Consider the following 27,649-nt stretch of genomic DNA (forward strand, 5'->3'; position numbering starts at 1 on the left):
CATATCGATCGGTGCATGGCTCTGTAGAAAGTTCCGTCGTTTCTGCACCGCAAAAAAAAAAGAAAAAAAAAGAGTTCCGTCGTTCTTGTGGTAAAATGTAAGCGCAGGCGTGGCGGGAGGCGAGATGGAACGCAGCAGTGGCCAGGTGCATGCTTGCCAATTGCCATCCTCCATGGGTCGCAACTCCACGCCGCGCCAAGAGAGTAGATTTGACGGTTACGTGACCAGGGCGGGGTAGGCTGGCATTGGCGAACCGACACCCGGGCCCACCTGATTCTGTTGTGTCCCCCGCCCATCGTCAACCTGGCGTGCTGCATGCAAGCTGGAGACTGATTCCGCGGGGCCCACTGCTCCCGCTTTTTGACGTGGGGACTAATCACGCCACTAATGCATGACACAGCTAAACCCCTGGGTTGTAAATAATGCAGCGATATTTTTCACCCTACAGATATCTGTAGTAGTACCTAAGGGGTGTTTGGTTCAGGGACTTTTTAATCCGAGAGACTAGAAAAAATCCCTAAAAAGTCTTTAGAAACAAAACGGGAGGGACTTTTTCTACAAGGACTAGAAAAAGGCTCTATTGGAGAGTCTTTTTTGATTAGTCCCTGGGACTAGAAAAAGTCCTAGGACTTCTGAAACAAACACCCACCTAGTCGTCTCATGTACAGTACAAGCTTAGCTAGATTTAATAATTAATTAATGATCAATTAGAGAAGTTAGCGGCAAGTCACAACCATTACATTAGCCTGAGAACCATCCGATCGAAAAGCTACCATCAGATCAGCCGAATATCCTGTTAGCATTTTTTTTTACTATTTTCATGTCTAATTTTCGCATGTACTCCCTCCGTTCCATAATATAAGAATGTTTTTTTACATTAGTATAATGTCAAAAACGTTCTTATATTATGGGACAGAGGGAGTAAAAGATTATGACACCCCCAACTCAAGGACCCTATAACTGCCGATGGATGCATCCCAGAGAACCTCTAGGAGAGTCACCATATCTGCGGCCTCCAACACACTTATGGAGGGTGCTCAATTTTTTGGAGGGTTGTCGAGGCAGCTTGCAAACTCAGAATCAGCAAAATACAACCTCCAAATTTTTCCTGTATGTGAGATCCGTCAGTCATTGGCTATAACTCTTTCATCCCACATTCCCTATACCCATCCACGCGCAACAGGCAAAAATTCATCAACTGATTCATATAACTAAAATAAACATGATTTCCTTCATCGGTAGAGACGAAAACCGAGTCACACTGTGACTTAGTACATATAGAAAGCTAAATCTAAATCTAAACCTAAAATAAAGCTAGTTGAGTTGATGGTAGGAATTGCTGGTGTAGAATGCAGAATTGGCTGCGCCTGCGTCAATCTCGCAGGCTAAGGCAAGCTCAGCCCACACCGGCCATGCGCCATCGCTGGAGCCGCATTGTGGGCGGGTGCGCGGTCGCAAAGCCGACGGTCCTTCTCGGTGTTCATCTTCCGAGCAGCATCCACAGTCTGGAGACTACGACCCACTATTTGGAGCAGCCTCCAAAGATTATGGAGGCCGAGGTCGGTATGGCGAGTCCGCCAGACCCGTTTTTGGCCTTGGACGCTACATGGACTGTTTTTGTGGCGATCTGAACGATATGCCACATCTGCTAGATTTGCTCTTATGCTATAAAATTACTTTAATGCCACCTTCAAGCTCCGCGATTCCAGTATTTTCTTTTTGCGTGTGTGCTTTTCTATGAATTCTATATGTTATTGTAAAATAAATATAGTTTCTAATTTGTTCATCAGTTTGTAAAGTGAAATGAAATGGATGAATTTTATATAAATTTATGTACTAGTATAATTTATCATTGTGAATGAAGTTAATGGAATTATTGGATTGGGGCGCAAGCAATGACCTTTGGGTGCGCATGCATGGACTCTGGAGTGGGCCCGCATCGATGGATTGGATGAGATGTGCCGAGCAAATTAAATGGTTAACTAGAGTGAGGTAGTAATTACCAGATCCCACCCCATTTGTCTCAACAAAAAAAAAAAACCAGATCCCACCCCATGCGCGTGACCCAAAAGGAAAAAAAGAATCTGGCTTGCACGGTGACCGCGGTCCTTGCCGCAACCAACCAATGGGAGGGATGGGCGGCACACGCGAGCGCAGTGACTGGCTCGCCTCTCTTCCTCTATAAAACGGACGCAATCCGGCCGCCCCCACACGCTACACACACACAACAGAGACGCAGATCTCGGGCGCTTGCTTGCGCATGGAGGATCCAGCGCAGCAGCCCGAGGAAGTGCCGCTCCTCCACCCGGCCGTCGGCGGCGGCCACGCATGGCTGCAGGTACGTACGTGCTCCGGCCCTCCCTTCCTCCGGCCCGTCGGCAACCGAGCCAGTCTTCGGATCTGCGCGCTAGTGCGTATCGGGTTCATGTGCGTGTAGCTCCTGTTGGTTGATCGATCGATTCGTGCACCAGATTATTTATGTGTGCGTATGGATTCTTCATCATCTCGCCTGCTGTTTGCATCACCATCTGCCCATCTTTATTTCTGCACTGATCCGACACAAGCATGTCATTTAGGCCGTGCCGATCAAGTGGATCCTGCTGGGTGTTCTGACCGTGGTGGTTTTGTGTGCGATCGGCTTGTTGAGCGCCGGTTCCCTTGATTACCATGTGTGGATCGAGACGGTCGTTGGTATGGATGCCGAGCAGCGGCAAAGCGCTCTCTTCAGCTTGGTAGGAGATGCCACGACGCTCCTCTTGGTGTACGCGCCAATGTACGTGTTTGGTCTTTGTAGTTACTAGCAGGTTGCTTTTGGTATACCGCTGGACTTTAGTTTAGTTTCTAACGCATGATGCCCAACTTGCTTTCCTCTCAGGGACAGCTTCATACAGACATGGACAGAGGGAACCGTGGGTGAGCGCACACACATGGCCAACGTCGCATCAATTGTGAACAGTTCCATTTGGGTGTGGTATGGGCTGGTGCTTCCGACGGTGAACTATTCGGTGTCCATCGTCAACCTCATCGGCGCTCTGTTCCACCTCGGGTATCCGTCCTCAGTAGTTGTTAGACATGTCCTTAGCAAAAATAAGCTCCCCTATGAGCCTAGTGTCGAGTCAGTTTGCGATCCATGTCAACAAGCAAAAAGTCATCAATTGCCTTACCCTGTCTCTACCAGTGTGTCCACTGCACCTTTGCAACTCATATTTTCAGATGTATGGGGGCCAGCCCCCACTTCTGTTGGTAGATTTTCCTATTATGTAAGTTTTATTGATGACTATAGTAAATTTACTTGGATTTACCTGTTAAAGAAAAGATCTGATGTATTCTAAGTTTTCATCAATTTCCAAAACCTTGTTGAACGCAAACTGAGCTCCAGAATTATTGCTATGCAAACAGACTGGGGAGGTGAGTATGAGAAACTCAACTCATTCTTCCAAAAACTTGGCATCTTTCATCATGTTTCTTGCCCTCACGCTCACCAACAAAACGGGTCTGCTGAAAGAAAGCACCGTCACATTGTTGACGTAGGGCTTGCGTTACTAGCTAATGCATCCATGCCACTTAAGTTCTGGGATGAAGCTTTCTTAACTGCTACATATCTCATCAACTTGCTCCCTAGCAAAGTCATCAAGCTTGAAACACCCATCACACGACTCCTTGGCATAACACCAGATTACGCATCACTTCGCATCTTTGGTTGTGCATGTTGACCGAACCTTCGACCTTACAATACACGCAAACTCGCCTTTCGTTCAAAGATGTGTGTTTTCTTAGGGTATAGTCCCATGCACAAAGGAGTCAAGTGCTTGGATGTCCCTACAGGACGAGTCTATATCTCGCGAGATGTTGTATTTGATGAGTCCATCTTTCCTTTTGCATCTTTACATCCCAACGCCGGTGCCCTGCTTCGAAAGGAAATTCTCCTCCTTCCTGAAAATCTCTGGAGTTTTGATCAAGGGGGAGACAATTGCACTAATCAATATGATGATAATATTGCTAGCACTAGTTCTGCTCTTGTTCCTGTGCAGGTTGGCAGTGAAAATGGTGCACAAAATGATGTATAGGATGATCAAAACGAGGGGTTATTTCATGTGCCCCAAGAAGACGAAATTGGCGCTGAAAATGGAGCTGATCTGGTGGCGCCAGCAACTCCTGTGCGCCTGTCAGCCTCGGATCGCGGGACGCAATCGTCCTCGGATCGCGGTCTTGGCAGGCGCGGGCGCACTTCCTCATCCAGCCAGCCTCGCGCCGCCACGTCACAGGCAGGCGGGGGCGTATCGCCCTCGTGCTCCACGCCGCGGTCCCGCGCCTCGCCCAGCCAGCCTCGCATCGCCACATCATCAGCAGGCGGGGCCGCATCGCCCTGGTGCTCCGCGCCGCGATTCCCCTGCATGCATGCACCAGGTGGAGCGGGATCTTCTGCATCCGTAGATCCTGTGGATACTCGAGTGATTCGTGGAGACGGGGCCACACCGGACTCTACAGGATCATCTGCATCAACGCCGTTGGGATCTTCTGTAGCCGATTCTCTGGTGCAACATGAACAGCCGGTGGTGTCTACACGTGTCATGACGCGTCTACAGAAAGGTATTAAAAATCCAAAAATACGTACTGATGGCACAATACCGTATGGCATGTTGTGTATCTTAGGTGAACCAACAACATTGAATGAGGCACTTGATGATCCAAGGTGGAAGAAAGCCATGGATGAATAATACTCAGCACTCATGAAAAATAAAACTTGGCATCTCGTACCAGATCAGAGAGGTAAAAATATTATTGATTGTAAATGGGTGTACAGAGTTAAAAAGAAGGCAGATGAAACCATTGACAGGTATAAGGCACGTCTGGTTGCAAAAGGATTTAAACAGCGCTATGGTATAGATTATGAAGATACCTTTAGCCCTGTTGTAAAAGCTGCTACAATAAGACTTGTTCTAGCTATTGCTGTATCCAGGGGATGGAGTTTGCGTCAGCTGGATGTAAAGAACGCGTTTTTGCATGGTGTTCTGGAAGAGGAAGTCTACATGAGACAGCCACCTGGGTATGTGAGTAAGAAAACACCACATTATGTATGCAAACTTGACAAGTCACTTTATGGATTAAAACAGGCACCTAGAGCATGGTACTCTAGGTTGAGCAATCAGTTAAGATGTCTTGGTTTCTTTGCATCAAGGGCTGATACATCATTGTTTATTTACAACAAGGCAAGAGTAGTCATTTTTCTGCTCATCTATGTTGATGATATTATTGTTGCAAGTTCATCACAAGATGCTACTAATGCCCTTCTGCATGATCTGAGCTCAGAATTTGCCTTAAAGGATTTAGGAGATTTGCACTTCTTTCCAGGTATTGAGGTTAATAAAACTCAAGATGGTATAGTGTTGAATCAAGAGAAATATGCCAATGAGCTTCTGGCTCGTATGGGAATGAAGAACTGTAAGCCTGCACTTACTCCATTGTCCTCTTCAGAAAAACTTTCAGCTTATGAAGGAGAGCCCCTTCAAGAGGTGGAAAGCACAAGGTACAGAAGCACTGTTGGAGCATTACAATACTTGACACTTCCACGTCTAGATATTTCATTTGCCGTTAACAAAGTTTGTCAGTATTTACATGCTCCTACCACTGCACATTGGTCAGCTGTCAAGAGAATTGTGAGATATGTAAAGCATACTGTAAGCTTAGGCCTTAACTTCAGACGTTCCAATTCTACACTTGTCAGTGCATTCTCTGATGCTGATTGGGCAGGCTGTAGTGATGACAGAAAATCAAGTGGAGGCTTTGCAGTGTTCTTTGGATCCAATCTCATATCTTGGTGTGCAAGAAAACAGGCAGCAGTATCAAGGTCAAGTATAGAGGCTGAGTATAAATCTTTGGCTAATGCCACTGCAGAAATCATTTGGCTGGAATCACTACTTGAGGAACTGGGAGTTAAGCTGAATCATGTCTCATGTCTTTGGTGTGACAACTTGAGTGCAACATACTTATCTGCAAATCCCGTATTTCATGCCAGAACAAAACATATTGAAATTGATTTTCATTTTGTGCGTGAAAGGGTTGCAGACAAGAAACTTGAGATACGATTCATTCCGTCCAAAGATCAAGTAGCTGATGGATTCACCAAGGCACTACCAACAAAACCGTTTGAAGAGTTCAAGAGGAATTTGAACCTAGGATAGTTGAGATTAAGGAAGGGTGTTAGAAAGTTATGTTTAAGTTTTCCTTATCTCCACTTTGTAATCTCAACCAACATATCCTCTCTTTCTCTCTCTCTCTCGTAGTTATCCTCTGTACCGACCTGATCTCATACGACGGGTCTCTCGTCTTCTACGCCAAGGCATGGCTATTTGCCACACATCAATATAAACCAAACGCGGCTCCTCATCGAGGAGGAGGAACGCTTCCTAACTTAACATACGCAAGAATCATCAAAGACAATCTCATGCTGGTAAGCAACTAAGCACCTGTCTCTTCCATCCTCGCAAAAAAAAATCACCTATCTGCCCCTGGTATGGCAATCTAGCTTCTGTTTCTGCCTTACTTCCGTTCTTCCGTAATTATATTGCACCAGCTCTAGCTGCGAAGATACATTATCGAACGATACGACTACTATGTGGTGACATACCTCATTTGCATTCCATTGCAGTTCCCCAGCGCCACAGGTGTTTTCCTTTCTCTGTGCCAGGTCTTCCAGCGCTGCCTGTACCATTTCTACATGCCGGCTGGTGAACTGCAAGCCTGGGTCACAGGCATTTGGACCGCCTGGTTCCGGGGTCATGGTGGCAATTTGATCAACCCCAACAACAATGATCTGGCTGGCGTGGAGTAGTAGGAGTGGGCTGTGCTGTGTCTTAGTAAACAAAAAGATTTTCTTGTCATGGCCTGTTATGCATGGAGCATGGTTAGATGATTCGCTTGGGTCCGTGTTGTCACGATGAACAAAGCAGTGCGTCGGGCAAGACCAGCAACCTCGCGAATGAGTTTAGCAAATTTTGTTGTGTTCTTTTCTGGAACGGAGTTGAGACCCTTGTTTTTCTTTTCTGGAATGGAGTTGAGACCCTTGTTTCGAACTTGTCTATAGTGCACTAATCTTGATATTGGTTCTACACACATGCGCATGCTCTATGAGTGTGTTAGCTAGTTTGCATCAGTGTTTGCATCAAGTCATTACGATTCGTGTTAGAGTGATTTGGCAAGCTGTTTAGAGATGGAGCGGGTGCACCGATGAGCAGTCAGCATGCATGCATGTTTGGTTAATTAGCTGCATGCGGCTGTTAAGAACATCTCCAATACACCATGTAGATGTATTTTATAAATAACTAACTTATACATCTCCTATCTTGTTTCAAAAAAAAAAAACTTATACATCTCCTAGGCAAAAAAACACCTCCAACAGATGATGTAGATGTAAAAAATAAAGGCCAGTGATAGACGCCGACGCACTGGCCCAAATTTGGGCCAGTCGGCCCGCAGCCGTCCGATTTCGTGGATCGTAACCGTCCACTGCGTCTTCTTCATGAGTTCGTACGAAGGGTCCCCCACATCTCGTCGGTCCCCTCATCTCGCCAGGTCACACCTTCTGTGGACGTCGCCCTCGCCGGCCCGTCCTCGTTGCCGGCCGCCACCCTCGCCGGCCGTCCTTGGCGCTGGTCGCCACCCTCACCGGCCGTCCTCGCCGCCGGTTCCACCCATGCGACTAGTGATGGCAGTAGCTCGCCGGTGCGCTCGTCGCCACATCCACACATCAGCTCGCTGGTCCGCTCATCCAACCATGGTTGTAGCATCCACACAAGCCGGTTCCAGCTTCTTCAAGTCACGGTTGTAGCATACCGGCTCCAGCATATTCCGTAGTAGCATCCCTGAAGACCGGTTCCAGCATCTCCAGGGTGTGGATGTAGCTCCCTCGTTCGCCGGTTGAAGCTTTCTCATGGGCGCTTGCAGCTTTTGTCAACGCCCAGCCATAGCTTTCTGCCGTCGTTGGTTGTAGCTTTTTGCGACGCCGATTGTAGTTTTCTTTCTCGTCCCTTGCAGCTTTTTCATGTGGCAGTGGCCAGGGCTAGCATCCATTGTCGTGGTTGGAGCTTTTTGGGACGTCGGTTGTAGCTTTTTTGGTATTGGCAGTAGCCAGCCCCGACATATGTCGTCGTGGTTGATGCTTTTTGTGACGCCGGTCGAAGCTTCCTCAGCAGCACTCAGTTGTCGCCGGGTTGTAGCAGCTGCCTCGGTAGTAGCTTTCCTTTTTGTCGGTGGAAGCTTTTTGAATAGACGGTTCCAGCATCTCATTCTGGTCGTTGCAGCGTCCACGCGTCGCTGCGCGTAGCATCCTGTGAACGCTGTCCCCGGCCATGGTGCACTGCCGGTTGCAGCTTTTGGTGATGCAACTTTTGTTGTTGCCGGTCGTAGCTTTTTAGCTCGCCGGTAGAAGCTTTTAGCTCCGCCAGTTGCAACATCGGTGGTCACCGGCATGGTCGGCATGGCCGCCCGATTGCAGCTTTCGTCGTTGCCGGTTGTAGCTCTTTTGCACGCTGGTAGAAGCTTTCAACACCGCCAGTTACAACATCAAGGAGTCACCGGCGTGGTCGCGCGCCTGCCAGTTGAGCTTCCAGCTCCACATGTTGCAGAAACTTGCAACTCTTCTCCCCGCCCCGCATCGCAGAGTTGTCTCCACAGCACCGCTCTTTCTGCTCCAAATCTGCAGCACCACCACTCCTCTATTTTGCCGGCGGCAACTCAGGACGGTCTTGGCCAGCAGTGAAAAAAAGAGGCAATGTCCTTGACTTGTGCTCCGGCGTGGAAAGGTGGAAGGGAAAAAGAAGATGGAGGAAGGAAGGGGAATGAGTGGAGGAGAGCGAACACTCTGTGCTGGGCATGAAAGCTGGAAGAGACAAGGGGATCGGGAGAAGAAAAAGCACCGCCTGGCCCCACCATGTCTAACGTCTGCGTGCATCCGAACCAACGTTTCGGCCAGCGCACCGGGTGAAAACGTTTCCCAAAAATAAAATAAAATACATCACCTCCTCCAAGTGCTGTAAAATATAACACTTGGAGATGCATCTCCACCTCCAGGTGATGTAAAACTGCAGTCGCACATCAACCGCCCAACGGCCCTTCATTTCACTTTCGCCCGCCCGCCCGTCGGCGATTTACGCCCGAAAACGCACCGCCGCCATCTGTCGGCCCATCCCCGACCCCGCCGCCTATCCCCACGCCGGCTGCACCAATGTAGCCGATGCCGATCTAATTCCTCCCCGCCGATGACCGCACGACCGATTTGGAAATTCGCCGGAGCTTCGTCGGCCGTAATGGCTGTAGAACCTATTGGCCACCTTCTTGTAGCAGTTACCAGCCGCCGGGGCTAAAAAGGGACTGTCGCGCGACCACCGCAACCGCCCGGGCCAACGGTTTCTCGTTTATTGCCCCCGCCGATGCGTCGCTGCGAGCAGGTCCTCTAGCAGCTAGGCGGCCGTCCAGAGGCCATCTGCAGCCGCCACCCGCCCGCCATCTGCAGTCTGTAGCCCCGCCCACGCCCCGACCCGCCGTCGGCCGATTGCTTCCACCTCACTCGCAACATGTTCGAGCAAATTCCTCAAGGTAAAAAACATGCAAAGTAGGAAGTTTTTTTATCGTGCATGAAGATGTAGTTTGACAGTGATTTCTGTATTGTAGATGAGCTCATGCGATTTCTCTTTCATGGATGATTCCTCGTCGGATGAGGAATTTGACCCGATCGAAGAAGAGAACATTGCTATGTTAGTGGCATTGCACAAGTGGAAGAAGCCGAAGCACGGTAGTTCCGTGTTTGGCCGTGAGTTCATCCGGAGAGAACGGGTTAAGGTGCATGAGAGGTTTATCTGCAACTATTTTAGTACACATCGTCCGTTTTTTCAAAGAGGTACTTTCGTCGCCGCCTCAAAATGTCCAAATATTTGTTCATCCAGATTTGCAATTCCGTGAAGCAGCATGATCGATCCTTTGAGTAGAGAAGGAATTATGCTGGTTTATTTGGACATAGCACCGAGCAGAAGGTTATTGTCGCTTTGTGCATGATGACCTATGGTGTTCTGGCTTATTTCATTGATGACAATTTGGTGATGATTGATACGTCTCCGTCGTACACTACAAAAAAATACACTTCCGTGACGATACATGTTTGTCACAGTAGGTCGCGTTTTTTGTCATGCATGTACATCCATGACGATTTTATGAAAGAATTAAGATAGTCATACCTGTGCTGTCGTAAAAGTGTTCCATGACATTACCAAAATTATCATCACTGAAGTGTCAATTTCCATGACGATAAATCGCACGTCGTAGAAGTGCTTTCGTCAAGGGTGACCGACACGTGGCATCCACCATAACGGAACGTTGTTAAGCTACCGGGTCCGATTTTGGATCCGATAACCCGTTAACAGCCCCGACCAATGGGGATTTTCCACGTGTAAATCATCAATGGCTGGAGGAAACACGTGTCGGCTCACCGTTGGGGCAGATGTCATCCACTCATTGGACCCAAGGCGCCTATGATACGTCGACACGTGGCACGTCCCAACAGAGGCCCATTCCTGTGAAAAGGCCGGCCTGTTTGACTTGGTCAAAAGGTGGCGGGCCGGCCCACGGAAAGCCTGTTAACGGCATGTTCACATATAGCCCATTTACAGCCCGCTAACTCACGGCCCGTTACGGCCTACCGGAATTAGGCCCAGTAGCGTCATCTGGGCCGTCCAATATGATTCTAACCCGTTGTAACTTCCGGCCCATGTATGGCCCATGACGTATTTCGGCCCATATGAGTCCCTTTGTAACTCTTGGCCCATTAACGACCCGTGGTGAAACCGGCCTGTAATGAACAGTGTATCGCTTTATACCCATTAGCGGCCCATTATTCCATTGGGTCGTTTCCCGCCCATGTTACCTTTCGGCCTTGTCAAGGCCCATTTATTCTTGGGCTCATTTCCAGTATTCGGTTACTTACGGCTTGTTACTGGCCTTTTTTGCTTGTGGGCCAAATTCAGCCCGTGGATACAGTCGGCTCATTTGTGGCCCGTTAATCTGTTGGGCCATTTTCATAGCATCATCAAATACGGCCTATTAACGGCCCGTTATGATCAGCGCATAAAATGTACGATTTCCACTCTAGCCCGTTTACGGCCCCTTATACGGCCCGTACAAGGCCCATAGATGAGACGGCCCGTAGAAGGCCCATTGATCCGATGGCCCATAGAAGGCCCATTGATCCGATGGCCCATAGAAGGCCCCTGGATCCGACGGCCATAGAAGGCCATGGATCGTCCGCCCCTTAGATGGCCCATGGATCGTACGACCTGTGGAGGGCTATGGTCACTACAATGTTTGGGCGAGTTGGCCCCCGTTTGAACGATATAGCATATTCAAAGAATTATCCTACTCTATACTATCACATCTAAAAAACATACACTATACAATAAAGAGACTAAGGCATAGAAACGTAGAATAATCCTACACTATACAATAAAGAAATTACAGCCGATTATACCCACTGGGCATTATGGTTCGGCACCAGTGATAATAAAGCATACACAAATAGCAAATTACATACATTAGGTAAATACAGCTCCTACATCATGGACGCGCATCAACATAACTTACTATTTGAACTATAATCTCTTCAGAAAATAGGATTGGCCGGATTTAGATAGCACAAATTTCAGTCTGCAAAATCTTCAATTCCTTCGTTGTTACCTCAGTGTCTTGTTTCATTTTTTTACTCCTACATCTAATACCTGCATGTCCAGTCTCAACTTGTTGATTGTACGTTGAGAATCATGTACACATTATCTTGCCACCTCGAGTTGATGCTCGAGAACATCAGCACATTCCAATTCCAATCCATAACCATTCGGTAATAGCCATGCTGCACTGCTCGCAGATCTTTGTGTTGATGTCACTTCATCCTGAAATGTTTCTGTAAGTACACATGACTAGAGAAAAAATATAGTTACAACAGTGAAGAGAGCAAGACAGACTATTTTGTACATGGCAAAACAAGACTAACAATAATGTTACACATCATGAAGCATAAGTAGATGATATTTTAAAAATATAAAAGGTAGTCTGTGCAACCTGCATACAGAAATCTCTCTTAGCTCACCAGAGGAGCATGATGTTGGGCCCAATCCAAAACACAGACAAGTTACAAATTTAGACAACATATTGCAGTTGGCCATTATGTAGCTCAATTAAAGTCTTAGGAAGCATAATGAACAGCAGAGGGTTTCATACAAACATACTACAACAAGCAAAACTATGCAATCATTAGCCTAGTATAAACTAGATTGTGAGCCTCATGCAATAATAGTTGGTTAATAGACTTCAAAGCTTCAGGCACACTTCGGCAGAGTAATTAAATGGTAAGGCCTTTAATTATGTCAACTAATAGTTATACAAGTACCCAACATGAGGCATCATTCTTTGGGCATCTCATTAATTGAGGACAAATAAAGAAATTGAAAAGAGCAAATTAACTATGCCTGAAACAAACAAGGAATTGAACTGTTGAGTTGGATACAGTGACTTACCTTAACAGGTTGAAGAGGCTCAGGCGCAACTCCTACTTCTCTTGCAAGGCTCCTTCCTAACATCTTGTACTTGGAAATCCTCAATCTTATCTTCATCGCACCCCCTCTGCAAGGTGACACAAACTTGTTACTCGTCTCCTTGGAAGATAAATATGCATACTTTCCAGTCTGTGAACACAAAAGGATGAGATTATAACAAAACAACACCATATAATGAAACATGCCACATCTCTTGCACTTGCACACAATGAAATGAGTATTTACTATGTCTGCACTATGTAAAAACTAGGCATACCTTCGAACTGGATCTCCAGGCACTCTTGGAGAGCCTACTTTAGTGTACAACCAAACCTTTATGTCACCTATGAGTTAGAAAGGCCCCACTACAGCAGCCCTTAGTGTTTAAATCGTTGGCAAGCTCTGTTAGAGTGTTAGGTCAAGAACAACAAGTAATCAAAGCAAACAGTCCTAGTATGGCTGGGTGATGCAAACAAGCAATTGAACAGATGTGTGAGAAAATGTTACATATCAAGAAAAGAAGCAAAGAAGGAGGTTTAAAGACCATCACTTGACTGACCAGATTTAAGGGGCATTTAAACATCATGTGCAACATATAAACTAACATAAATATTGCATATTCCAGATTCTACAATGGAATGCACATGTATTAGGTTATGCCATGTATGATGATGCCTAAATGTACACTATAGCAGGCATGAGTGATTTATCATTGCACGCACAATTGAATTGCAGGTTAAGGGCCAGCTCTATTCTGCCTTTTCAGGGCTTAATGTCAAAATAAGCCATAAAAGATGTAAAGAAGTCATTTTTGAGTTATGGGCTTGGGCTTAACTAATTTCGCTTTGGAGGGGGGTGTTTCGGGTAGAACCTCACTAAAAATTGAAGGGAAGGGGAATAGTCAAATGACTCTGTTGTCTGCCTATATTACACTCAAAATGCAACTGCTAACGCCCGCGTCACACCTTACACTCAAGTAAAAACAAACACGCAAGCGTTCATTGCCCTGCCTGCTCGCATCTCCTCTCCCCTTTCCCTCTACCTCGATCCCCTGCCTGCAACACTAGCGTTCCTCCAGCGAGCCGTCGCCACCAGTCCCATCTTGCCCGGTCCTCGACGATGCTCTATCTAGCTAGGCTACATGGCCGGCGGGTAGGGGCAAATCTCCCTGGCCGCTCCTCCCTCTAGCGTCGCCCTGATACGTCCATTTTGCATCATGCTTTTATATCGATATTTATTGCATTATGGGCAGTTATTACACATTATGTCACAATACTTATGCCTATTCTATCTTATTTTATAAGGTTCACATAAAGAGGGAGAATGCCGACAGCTGGGATTCTGGGCTGGAAAAGGAGCAAATATTAGAGACCTATTCTGCACAGCTCCAAAAGTCCTGAAACTTCACGGAAGATGTTTTCAGAATATATTAAAAAAACTCAACGGAAGAAGTTCACCAGGGGGGGCACACCCTGTCCACGAGGGTGGGGGGCGCGCCCTACCCCCCTGGGCGCGCCCCCTACCTCGTGGGCCCCCTGGTGGCCCTCCGGTAGCCATCTTCTGCTATATGAAGTATTTCGATGGAAAAAAAATCATAAGCCATCTTCTCAGACGAAACTCGCCGCCACGAGGCAGAACCTTGGCAAATCCAATATAGGGCTCCGACAGAGCTGTTTTGCCGGGGAAACTTCCCTCCGGGAGGGGGAAATCATCGCCATCGTCATCACCAACGCTCCTCTCATCGGGAGTGGCAAATCTCCATCAGCATCTTCATCAGCACCATCTCCTCTCAAAACCCTAGTTCATCTCTTGTATCCAATTCTTGTCTCCAAGTCCGGGATTGGTACTAGTAGGTTGCTAGTAGTGTTAATTACTCCTTGTAGTTGATGCTAGTTGGTTTATTTGGTGGAAGATCATATGTTCAGATCCTATATGCATATTAATACCCCTCTGATTATGAACATGTTTATGCTTTGTGAGTAGTTACGTTTGTTCCTGAGGACATGGGAGAAGTCTTGCTATTAGTAGTCATGTGAATTTGGTATTCGTTTGATATTTTGATGAGATGTATGTTGTCTCTCCTCTAGTGGTGTTATGTGAACGTTGACTACATGACACCTCACCATTATTTGGGACTAGAGGAAGGCATTGGGAAGTAATAAGTAGATGATCGGTTGCTAGAGTGACAGAAGCTTAAACCCTAGTTTATGCGTTGCTTCTCAGGGGCTGATTTGGATCCATATGTTTCATGCTATGGTTAGGTTTACCTTAATACTTTTGTTGTAGTTGCGGATGCTTGCAATAGAGGTTAATCATAAGTGGGATGCTTGTCCAAGTAAGGGCAGCACCCAAGCACCGGTCCACCCACATACCAAATTATCAAAGTACCGAACGCGAATCATATGAACGTGATGAAAACTAGCTTGACGATATTCCCATGTGTCCTCGGGAGCGCTTTTCTCTATATAAGAGTTTGTCTAGGCTTGTCCTTTGCTATAAAAAGGATTGGGCCACCTTGCTGCACTTTATTTACTTTTGTTACTTGTTGCTCGTTACAATTTATCCTATCACAAAACTACCTGTTACCACTTATTTCAATACTTGCAGAGAATACCTTGCTGGAAACCGCTTATCATTTCCTTCTGCTCCTCGTTGGGTTCGACACTCTTACTTATCAAAAGGACTACGATAGATCCCCTATACTTGTGGGTCATCAAGACTCTTTTCTGGCGCCGTTGTCGGGGAGTGAAGCGCCTTTCGTAGGTGGAATTTGGTAAGGAAAAATTTATATAGTGTGATGAAATTTACCGTCACTTGTTACTATGGAAAGTAATTCTCCGAGGGGCTTGTTTGGGGTATCTTCACCCCGACCAGTAGAGCAAAGAGTTTCTCCTCAACCTACTGAAAATGAAAATGAAAGTGTTTGCTTTGAAATTCCTTCGGGTATGATAGAAAAACTGCTAGCTAATCCTTTTGTAGGAGATGGAACAAAGCATCTTGATGAGCATCTAATTTATGTGGATGAAGTTTGTGGATTATTTAATCTTGCAGGTGTACCCGAAGATGTTGTTAAGAAGAAGGTCTTCCCTTTATATTTGAAGGGAGATGCATCGACATGGTATAGGCTATGTGATGATATGGAACTACAAACGATTGAAATTGGAATTTCATCAGAAGTTTTATCCTATGCATCTTGTTCATTGTGATCGCAATTATATATATAATTTTTGGCCTCGCGAAGGAGAAAGCATCGCTCAAGCTTGGGGGAGGATTAAATCAATGTCATATTCATGCCCCAATCATGAGCTCTCAAGAGAAATGATTATTCAAAATTTTTATGCTCAGCTTTCTGATAGCAATCGCACCATGCTTGATACTTCTTGTGCTGGCTCTTTTATGATGAAAACTATTGAATTCAAATGGGATTTATTGGAAAGAATTAAATGCAACTCTGAAGATTGGGACCTCGACGAAGGGAAGGAGTCAGGTATGACACCTAAGTTTGATTGTGTTAAATCTTTTATGGATACCGATGTTCTCCGTAAATTTAGCACTAAATATGGATTGGACTCTGAGATAGTAGCTTCTTTCTGTGTATCTTTTGCTACTTATGTTGATCTCCCCAAGGAGAAGTGGTTTAAATATCATCCTCCCATAGAAGTAAAAGTAAGTGCACCTATTAAAGTTGAAGAAAATATTATCACTTATAATGATCCAATTGTTCCTACTCCTTATGTTGAGAAACCACCCTTTCCTGTTAGGATAAAGGATTATGCCAAAGCTTTAACTGTGGTTCATAAAAGCAATATTAAAATTTATACACCTTCCGAGAAAATTAAAGTTGAACCTGATATTGCTAGTGTTAAAGATCTCTTGTCTGATAATATTGATGGGCATGTTATTTATTTCTATGATGAAACTGCTAGAATTGCTAAACCTTGTGCTAAAGATAAACCTAGACCTGTGGTAGGCATGCCTGTTATTTCTGTTAAAATAGGAGATCATTGTTATCATGGTTTATGTGATATGGGTGCCAGTGCTAGTGCAATACCTATTAGCCTATATAGAGAAATTATGCATGATATTGCACCTGTTGAGTTAGAAGATATTGATGTCACAATTAAACTTGCCAATAGAGATACTATTTCACCAATGGGAATTGTTACAGATGTTGAAGTCTTGTGTGGGAAAACTAAATATCCTGCTGATTTTCTTGTTCTTGATTCCCCACAAGATAGCTTTTGTCCCATTATATTTGGTAGACCCTTCTTGAACACTATTAATGCTACCATAGATTGCAAAAGGGATGTTGTTACTATCGGTTTAGATGATATGACTCATGAATTTAATTTCTCTAAATTTAGTAGACAACACTGTGAAGAAGAATTGCCTAGTAAGGATGAAATTATTGGTCTTGCTTCTATTGCCGTACCTCGTAGTGATCCTTTAGAACAATATTTGCTAGACCATGAAAATGATATGTTTATGAATGAAAGAAGGGAAATAGATGAAGTATTCTTTAAACAGGAACCTATTCTGAAACATAATTTGCCTGTTGAAATCCTAGGGGATCCTCCTCCACCCAAGGGTGATCCCGTGTTTGAGCTTAAACCATTGCCTGATACTCTTAAATATGCTTATCTTGATGAGAAGAAGATATATCCTGTTATTATTAGTGCTAACCTTTCAGAGCATGAGGAGGAGAGACTATTGAAAACTCTGAAGAAGCACCGTGCTGCTATTGGGTATACTCTTGATGATCTTAAGGGCATTAGTCCCATTCTATGCCAACATAAAATAAATTTGGAAGAAGATGCTAAACCAGTTCGTGATCATCAACGACGGCTGAATCCTAAAATGAAAGAAGTGGTAAGAAAGGAAATACTAAAGCTCCTTGAGGCAGGTATAATCTATCCCGTTGCTGATAGTTCGTGGGTAAGTCCTATTCATTGTGTCCCTAAGAAGGGAGGTATTACTGTCATTCCTAATGATAAAGATGAATTGACTCCTCAAAGAATTATTACAGGTTATAGGATGGTAATTGATTTCCGCAAATTAAATAAGGCCACTAAAAAGGATCATTACCCCTTACCTTTTATTGATCAAATGCTAGAAAGATTATCCAAACATACTCATTTTTGCTTTCTAGATGGTTATTCTGGTTTCTCTCAAATACCCGTATTAGCCAAGGATCAATCAAAGACTAATTTTACTTGCCCTTTTGGTACTTTTGCTTATAGACGTATGCCTTTTGGTTTATGTAATGCACCTGCTACCTTTCAAAGATGCATGATGGATATATTCTCTGACTTTTGTGAAAATATTTGTGAGGTTTTCATGGATGATCTCTCCGTCTATGGATCTTCTTTTGATGATTGCTTAAGCAACCTTGATCGATTTTTGCAGAGATGTGAATAAACTAATCTTGTCTTGAGTTGGGAAAAGTGCCACTTTATGGTTAATGAAGGTATTGTCTTGGGGCATAAAGTTTCTGAAAGAGGTATTGAAGTTGATAAAGCCAAGGTTAATGCTATCGAAAAGATGCCATGTCCCAAGGACATCAAAGGTATAAGAAGTTTCCTTGGTCATGCCAGTTTTTATAGGAGGTTCATTAAGGACTTCTCCAAAATTTCTCGGCCTCTGACTAATTTATTACAAAAAGATATACCATTTGTCTTTGATGATGATTGTGTAGAAGCATTTGAAATACTTAAGAAAGCATTGATCTCTGCACCTATTGTTCAGCCACCTGATTGGAATTTACCCTTTGAAATTATGTGTGATGCTAGTGATTATGCTGTAGGTGCTGTTCTAGGGCAAAGAGTTGATAAGAAATTAAACGCTATTCAATATGCTAGTAAAACCCTAGACAATGCTCAAAGAAATTATGCTACTACTGAAAAAGAATTCTTAGCAGTTGTATTTGCTTGTGATAAGTTCAGACCTTATATTGTTGATTCTAAAGTAACTATTCACACTGATCATGCTGCTATTAAATATCTTATGGAAAAGAAAGATGCTAAACCTAGACTTATTAGATGGGTTCTCTTGCTACAAGAATTTTACTTACATATTGTTGATAGAAAGGGAGCTGAGAACCCCGTTGCGGACAACTTGTCTAGGTTAGAAAATGTGCTTGATGACCCACTACCTATTGATGATAGCTATCCTGATGAGCAATTAAATGTCATAAATGCTTCTCATACTGCTCCACGGTATGCTGATTATGCTAATTACATTGTTGCTAAATTTATACCACCTAGTTTCACATACCAGCAAAAGAAAAAGTTCTTCTATGATTTGAGGCAATACTTTTGGGATGACCCACATCTTTATAAAGAAGGAGTAGATGGTGTTATTAGACGTTGTGTACCTGAGCATGAACATAAACAGATCCTACGCAAGTGTCACTCTGAAGCTTATGGAGGACACCATGCTGGAGATAGGACTGCACATAAGGTATTACAATGTGGTTTTTATTGGCCTACTCTCTTCAAGGATGCCCGCAAGTTTGTCTTATCTTGTGATGAATGTCAAAGAATTGGTAATATTAGTAGACGTCAAGAAATTCCTATGAACTATTCACTCGTTATTGAACCATTCGATGTTTGGGGATTTGACTATATGGGGCCTTTTCCTTCCTGTCGGTGTCAAAACCGGTGGATCTCGAGTAGGGGGTCCCGAACTGTGCGTCTAGGCCGGATGGTAACAGGAGACAGGGGACACTTTGTTTTACCCAGGTTCGGGCCCTCTCGATGGAGGTAATACCCTACTCCTGCTTGATTAATATTGATGATATGGGTAGTACAAGAGTAGATCTACCGCGAGACCAAGGAGGCTAAACCCTAGAAGCTAGCCTATGGTATGATTGTTGTGTATGGAGTCAATTGCCTATGGACTACAACCCTCCGATTTATATAGACACCGGATAGGGTTAGGGTTACACAGAGTCAGTTATAATGGTAGGAGATCTTGAATATCCGCATCGCCAAGCTTGCCTTCCACGCCAAGGAAAGTCCCATCCGGACACGGGATGAAGTCTTCAATCTTGTATCTTCATAGTCCAGGAGTCCGGCTGAAGGTATAGTCCGGCTACCCAAACACCCCCTAATCCAAGACTCCCTCAGTAGCCCCCGAACCAGGCTTCAATGACGATGAGTCCGGTGCGCAGATTTGTTCGGCATTGCAAGGCGGGTTCTTCTCCAAATCTTGCGTACCTGTAGGAATAATGTCCGATGTCTGTAATGTAGTCCTCCTCGGCTTCCATGCCCAATAATGGCCGTCTTCCACGTGTTCAAACAAATGCGAAAAGACGGGGCGTTTTTACATCCACATTGCTAGCCGTATAAACAAGCCGCCTATTTAACGGGATGGGGATTTAGGTCCAAACCACATCTTCTCCTCTCCGCGAGTCATCATCAGAGCGCTTCCAGCAAAGGTCTATTCCAACATGACCAGCCGTCGCAGCTCCTCCCCTCGCCCCTCCGGTCCCAAACCCGAGGACTGGGAGAGTTGCACCATCCCGCAAAGCAAGTTAGCGTCACTTCAGGCCAAGGGATTCCTCCCTCAGGCATACATGGTCCCGGTCCGAGCCGGTCTCGCCACCTATAATGGCGGAAAACAAGCGGAGAGCACCCCCAATCCTTCTAAAGGAGAGCGGGTGTGCCTCGTCCCCTATCTAATAAGGGGACTGTGATTTCCAATTCACCCGTTTCTCCGCGGGCTTCTGGAGTTCTACGGCCTCCAGCTGCACCATCTCACGCCCGCCTCCGTATTGCACATCGCAGGTTTCGTCGCCCTTTGCGAGCTATTTTTAGGCGTGGAGGCTCATTTCGTGCTGTGGAAGAGGTTATTCTGCCTGGTGCCCCGTTCTGAAAAGGGGTCTATATATCAAGTGGGCGGAGCCGAAGTATGGTGCATCGCCGGGACCGGATACCTATCCAGAACCCCAAAGAAGGCGTCCGAGGACTGGCCTTCGGAATGGTTTTACATAGATGACGTCCCGCTACCGGACCCTATCCGGGTCGGTCTCCCTGAGTTCAACAGTGCTCCATTGAAGAAACGCTTGAGCTGGCGTCCGCGGAGCTCTCAGAGAGAAAGTGATAGAGACGTCCTTTACCTGATGGGCCGGATAAGACTGTTGGCTCATTCCGGACTAACCATGATTGGAGTCATGGCCGCATGCATTATGCGGGGGGTGCAGCCGCTTCAATATAGAGGCCACCCCATGTGGGATTTCAACGGGGAGGATGACGCCACACGTTACGGTCGTAAGGGGCCGGACTCAGCCGTCGTCTTAGTAAAGATCTTATCCTCTTTGTATAAGGGAGAAAAGGAGGAATTCCTCCGCGTCAATCCGCAGGCCGGATTTACTATGTACGATCCTCCAAGTTGGGTAAGTGAATAATTGCGCTTGCCTGTTTGTTCTATACTCCCACGGTTAGATATGTAGTCTAACGACTTCAGTGCAGGAACTGCGACAGGAGGTAAAGGATATAAACAGCCGCCCTCCACAGCCCGAGGACCCAGAACGGTCCCTCGATCCGAACTCCGAAGAGGATCCGGACATATCGGTGGAGCTTATCGACGGGGTGTTCCATCAGCTAAGCAAGGACAATACCTTGGTAGCCATCACGGCTGATTACCCAGGGTTAATCCCGGCCTCCCAGGTGACAGAAGCCGGAGTCTCATTCCCTCGAGAGAGATTGCACTCTCGCGTATTTCGGTGTTTCTGACAACAACCGTGTTTTGCAGGGGAGTTTTCCAAGGCAGGAGGCTGAACCTGCGGCGGCCAGCCAACGAGGGGCCGCAGGGCCCCGTGGGGCAAAAAGGAATGAAGTCCGGACTGAGATGCCGGCGCAAAGGTATAGCGCACCCTCTGTTTCCCTGGTGTTATTCTGTCAGGGCATATTAACGTTCGTGCTATCTTCAGAACAAACAGACCTCGCCGGACTACATCCGGAGAGGTTGCCAATCGCGCCTCCACCAGCCAGGCTCCAACGGCTGGCCAGGAAGCGGAGGCGAGCACAAGGCGCGTATCGGACGCTCCTCCGACAGAGGATGAGGACAGGCTGTCTGCCACAAATTCTAAAGTGGAGAGTGCCATGAACCACAGGCGTCGCCGGACAGTTCTACGCGACGCTTGTTTCTCCCAAGAGGCTTTAGATGCCTTTAATTCGGGAGATGCGTACCTCTGTGCCGCTCAAAATGGTTTAGCCAGAGCCACGGAGTAGTATGTAAAAGACATACGGGTAAGAAAATTTTGGTCAAATATATATATACCAGTAGCCCCCGAGACTTGAAATAGTTAGAGCAACTGATTTAAGGATCTTTTAATATGCAGGTTCTTACAGAGAAGAATACTGTACTGTCCCAGGAGCTGGAAAAGTGCAGGGCCCAACTAGAGGCCGCACTAGCCGCAGCAGGGGAGTCCAAAGAGACCCCCTCAGGTAAGATACACTTCGAAAGATTAGTATTGTGCGGTGTGGGTGTAAATCTGACAAATCATATTGCAGATGGCGCCGAACTCGATCCGGACAAACAACAACTCTTACGCCAGCTAAAGGCCGATGAGAGTATGTTGACAAGGGTGAGGCGAGAGAAGAATGATCTTCAGGATGCCAGCACCAAGCTGGACGTCGAACTTAAAGATGTTCGTGGCCAGCCGTCGGACTCCACGAAGGAGAATCAGCGGCTTCGACGCAGCATTTTTAGTAAGTGCTTGAACAAACTTTGAAAAAAGAGTTCGGCGAAGAAGTCGACTAACAGAGTAATGTCTGTAGGTATGCTCACAGGTCGTCCTACAGAGGAGATGCCCAGTTCTACGGGTGACCTTCTTCCCGAACTCATGCAACTGCATGAGCGAATTCGGCAGGCGATGCGAGGTGTTGCCCAAGCCTTATGGCCTGCCCACTCCATGCCCGAGGGCCTTGGAGAGCTTGCGGAGAAGCTGAAGGGAGCTCGACGGCACTTCCGGTTGTGGAAGATATCGGCCTGCCGACAAGGCGCTAGGGAAGCCTGGGCCATGGTGAAGACCTGTTTTACGAAGTCTGACCCAAACCACATGGCCGAGGTCGGACCAGTGGGGCCTGATGGGAAGGAGATCCCTGTGAGCTTAGTATACGGCCAAGTAGAGTTGGCCGCGAAGTATTCCCAGCGGGACTGTAAATTAGACAGCCTGTTAGATGGTATAGAAGAGGAATACAATCAGTCAGGATGACTATGTAATTTTGAATTGACATGTGTAATGCCTTCTAGCCGGATTGTAGATCGTTTGTCGTTGCCGACCTTTTCGCTTCGACCCCGGGACCTGACGGTTCGGAGTGTGTCCGAATACCATAGCGGTTATATAAGAACCGTGGTATGCGTGGAGACCAGGCGTAGGGGTCATTAGTGCTTTATCAGACAAGTGCCCAACTAGTTATGTTATATTACATGGTTAGTAAGAAACATCTTCCAGAGAGAATAGTTCCGTTAGGGGTTCCTTTGGCTGGGAGGCATGCCCTAAAGTGCATGTTCGGACTGCGTAAAAAGACGTAGAAAAAAGCATCTGGGGGCGCATATAAAAAAAGATCATCTTTTATCTCACGACCGAATATTCCCTTAAGAACGCTAGCTTTTGGCTTCACCCAGTCTGAGGTACACATCCGGCTGACCCGGCAGTAAAAATCGCAGAGGTGCTCCCTTTACCACCTAGCCGAACAATCGGGAACGTAGGGGTAAGCACAGGAGCCAGGCAACCCAGCTTGGCCAAAACTTAAGTCATATCGATGCATATAATGGTGAAGAAAAAGGTACATGCGGAAGTTTGACGCATGTGTTGGGCATGAAGCCCATATAAATAAGCTTCTGTTAAAGAAGCCCCCAGGTTTAATGAGCGCGAGTGGCGCGTCACTAGATAAGCCTTTAAGGGCTATAAAAGAAAAGAGGGGAAGGAGAGAAATGTAAGACAGAAAAATGCAAAAAAATGGACAGAGGAAGGAGACGAACACAGAGTCCGGCGCTAGGCATAGAATCTTCGGAGACGGGTGGCGTTCCACGGGTTCGGCTCGAGTCGGTTATCCGACGCATCTCGCAGGCGGTACGCCCCGCCAGTCAGGACTTGGTCGATTATGAATGGACCTTCCCACTTGGGCTTGAGTTTGTCCTTTTTCTTATCCGGCAGGCGTAGAACTAGTTCGCCAACATTGTAATTTTTGGCCCGTACTTCTCTGCTTTGATATCTTCGGGCCTGCTGTTGATAAAATGCGGAACGGGCTTTTGCCACGTCGCGCTCTTCCTCCAGGGCGTCCAAGTTGTCCTGCCGATCGAGCTCGGCTTCTCTTTCTTCGTACATGCGCACTCTAGGTGAGTCATGAATTATGTCGCAGGGCAGAACTGCCTCTGCGCCGTACACCATAAAAAATGGTGTGTATCCGGTGGTGCGATTTGGCGTGGTCCGCAGCCCCCATAGCACGGAGTCGAGCTCCTCTACCCAGTGCGTGTTAGATTCCTTGAGGGACCACACTAGTCTGGGTTTAATGCCGCTCATTATAAGACCATTTGCACGTTCGACCTGGCCGTTGGTTTGTGGGTGATAGACGGAAGCGTAATCGAGCTTGATGCCCATGTTTTTGCACCAGAGTTTTACCTCGTCAGCGGTAAAGTTTGTACCATTATCGGTTATGATGCTGTGGGGGACGCCATAGCGGTGTACCACCCCAGATATGAAGTCTATCACAGGTCCGGATTCGGCCGTTTTAACAGGCTTGGCTTCTATCCATTTGGTGAATTTGTCCACCATGACCAGTAAGTATTTTTTCCTATCGGTCCCACCTTTAAGGGGTCCGACCATGTCAAGCTCCCAGACCGCAAAAGGCCAGGTGATGGGTATAGTTTGGAGTGCGGTGGGTGGCATATGGCTTTGGTTGGCAAAAAGTTGGCAACCAGCGCATCGTTGGACTAAGTCCTGAGCGTCTGCCCGGGCCGTCGGCCAATAAAAGCCTGTACGGAAAGCCTTGCTAACAAGGGACCGAGCAGCGGCGTGGTGACCACCGAGTCCGGCATGAATTTCAGCCAGAAGGTTCCGCCCTTCCTCTTCAGAGATGCACCTTTGAAGGACTCCGGTAGTGCTTTTCTTGTAAAGCTCTCCTTCATGGACTCTATAGGCTTTAGATCGCCGCACTATGCAACGGGCCTCGTTTTGGTCCTCCGGGAGTTCCTGCCTAGTAAGGTAGGCTAGGAATGGTTCTGTCCACGGGGCGATGACCGCCATTATTACGTGGGCTGAAGGTGTAATTTCATTAGCAGAGCCTCCAATTGTGTCAGATTGTTCGGCGTCGAGTGGTGCGGCTGGGTCCGGGCTGTTATTTACGGGTTCCCCCTCCCATGTTACGGATGGCTTGAAAAATCTTTCCAAAAAGATGTTGGGGGGGACTGCATCGCGTTTTGCTCCGATGCGTGCCAGGACATCCGCTGCTTGATTGTTTTCTCGGGCTATATGGTGAAACTCCAGCCCTTCAAACCGAGCTGACATTTTTAGGACGGCGTTGCGGTAAGCTGCCATTTTTGGGTCCTTGGCGTCGAAGTCTCCATTTATTTGGGATATCGCGAGGTTTGAATCCCCGCGTACCTCTAGGCGCTGGATACCCATGGATACTGCTATCCGGAGACCATGTAGGAGGGCCTCATATTCGGCTGCATTGTTGGAATCCATGATCTGGAGCACATATTGGACTGTGTCTCCTATGGGGGACGTCAGGACGATGCCAGCCCCCAGTCCGGCCAACATTTTGGAGCCGTCGAAATGCATAATCCAGTTTGAATATGTGCCGTACTCTTTAGGGAGCTCGGCCTCCGTCCATTCTGCGACGAAGTCGGCCAAAACTTGCGATTTAATAGCTCGCCGTGGCTTATAGGTTATATCGAACGGGAGAAGCTCGATGGCCCATTTTGCAATCCGGCCCGTTGCGTCGCGGTTGTTGATAATATCGTTGAGTGGTACTTCCGAGGCTACTGTTATGGAACACTCTTGAAAGTAGTGTCGTAGCTTCCGGGATGCCATGAATACCGCGTATGCAATCTTTTGATAATGCGGGTACCGTGATTTGCATGGAGTGAGGACAATGGATAGGTAGTAGACCGGCCTTTGAAGGGGGAATTTGTGTCCGTCCATTTCCCGCTCGACAACGAGCACTGCGCTGACAACTTGATGTGTTGCTGTAATGTACAATAACATTGGTTCGCCGGTGTTCGGCATGGCCAGGACTGGGTTTGTTGCCAATATGGCTTTTATTTCATCAAGTCCGGCCATGGCGACCTCCGTCCACTCGAAGTGTTCGGTGCGCCGAAGGAGGCGATAGAGGGGTAGTGCCTTTTCTCCCAAGCGGGAGATGAAGCGGCTTAAAGCCGCCACGCATCCAGTTAATTTTTGTATTTGTTTGAGGTCCTTTGGGATATCCAATTGTGACAAAGCTCAGATCTTGGCTGGATTAGCTTCAATTCCTCTACCGGATACAATGAAGCCCAAGAGCTTTCCGGCTGGAACGCCAAAGATGCATTTTTCCGGGTTGAGCTTGATATCATATTTTCGGAGGTTATCGGAAGTAAGCCTCAAGTCGTCTATTAGAGATTCAACATGTCTTGATTTGACGACCACATCATCCACATACGCCTCCACTGTTTTGCTGATCTGATTTGCCAGACATGTCTGGATCATGCGCTGATATGTTGCGCCGACGTTTTTCAGCCCGAAGGGCATTGTGTTGAAGCAGAATGGGCCGTATGGTGTGATGAATGCTGTTGCAGCTTGGTCTGATTCTGCCATCTTGATTTGATGGTAACTGAAGTATGCGTCGAGGAAACACAACGAGTTGTGTCCTGCGGTGGCCTCAATAATTTGATCGATACGGGGGAGGGGGAAGGGATCCTTTGGGCAAGCCTTGTTAAGGTCTTTAAAATCGACACACAAGCGCCAGGATTTGTCCTTCTTTGGTACCATCACCAAGTTTGCTAGCCAGTCCGGATGTTTTATGTCTCTAATGAATCCGGCCTCCAATAGCTTGGCTAGCTCCTCTCCCATAGCCTGTCTCTTTGGTTTGGAAAAACGCCGAAGGGCTTGTTTGACAGGTTTGAATCCTTTTAGGATATTTAAGCTGTGTTCGGCCAGCTTGCGTGGGATCCCTGGCATGTCTGAAGGGTGCCAGGCGAAAATGTCCCAGTTCTCTCGTAGGAACTCTCGCAGTGCGGCGTCTACATCAGGGCTCAGTCGTGCCCCGATGGAAGCTGTTTTATTGGGGTCCGTTGGATGGACCTGGAATTTGACTATTTCGTCAGCTGGCTTGAAGGATGTGGATTTGGATCTCTTATCGAGTATCACATCATCCCTGTTAACCGTGGAGCACAGCGCAGTCAGTTCCTCGGCCGCTAGGGCTTCGGATAGTGCCTCAAGGGCCAATGCGGCCGTCTTGTTTTCGGCGTGGAGTGCAACGTCCGGATCACTAGCTAGAGTGATAATTCCGTTCGGCCCGGGCATCTTAAGCTTCATGTACCCGTAATGGGGTATTGCTTGGAAGATTGTGAATGCTTCCCGTCCAGTAAAGCGTGATGTCCGCTCTTAAACGGGGCCACTTGAAACATGACTTCTTCGGACCTGTAACTATCCGGCGTGCCGAACACCACATCTAGTGTGATTTTTCCTGTGCAGCGCGCTTCCCGACTGGGGATTATTCCTCTAAAGGTTGTGCTGCTTCGCTTGACGCGGCTCCAGTCTATTTCCATTTTTTGAAGGGTTTCCTCATAAATGAGGTTCAGTCCGCTGCCTCCATCCATGAGCACCTTGGTGAGGCAAAAGCCGTCCACTATGGGACTGAGGACCAATGCGGCTGGTGCTCGGGCTGTTCGGAATTTAGGTTCATCACTTGCGTTGAAGGTAATAGCAGTGTCGCTCCATGGATTTATTGTTGCAACTTGATAGACTTCGGCGGGGCTGCGGAGTGTTCTTTTTCGCACATTGTTTGATGCGAAAGTCTCGAAGACTGTGAGAACGGTACTGGTGTCCTCGGGCTGGCTTTCTGCGGCCTCCAGGATTAAGAGGT

This window comes from Triticum urartu, chromosome 5 (genome assembly GCF_003073215.2).
Source record: "Triticum urartu cultivar G1812 chromosome 5, Tu2.1, whole genome shotgun sequence".
NCBI lineage: Eukaryota > Viridiplantae > Streptophyta > Magnoliopsida > Poales > Poaceae > Triticum > Triticum urartu.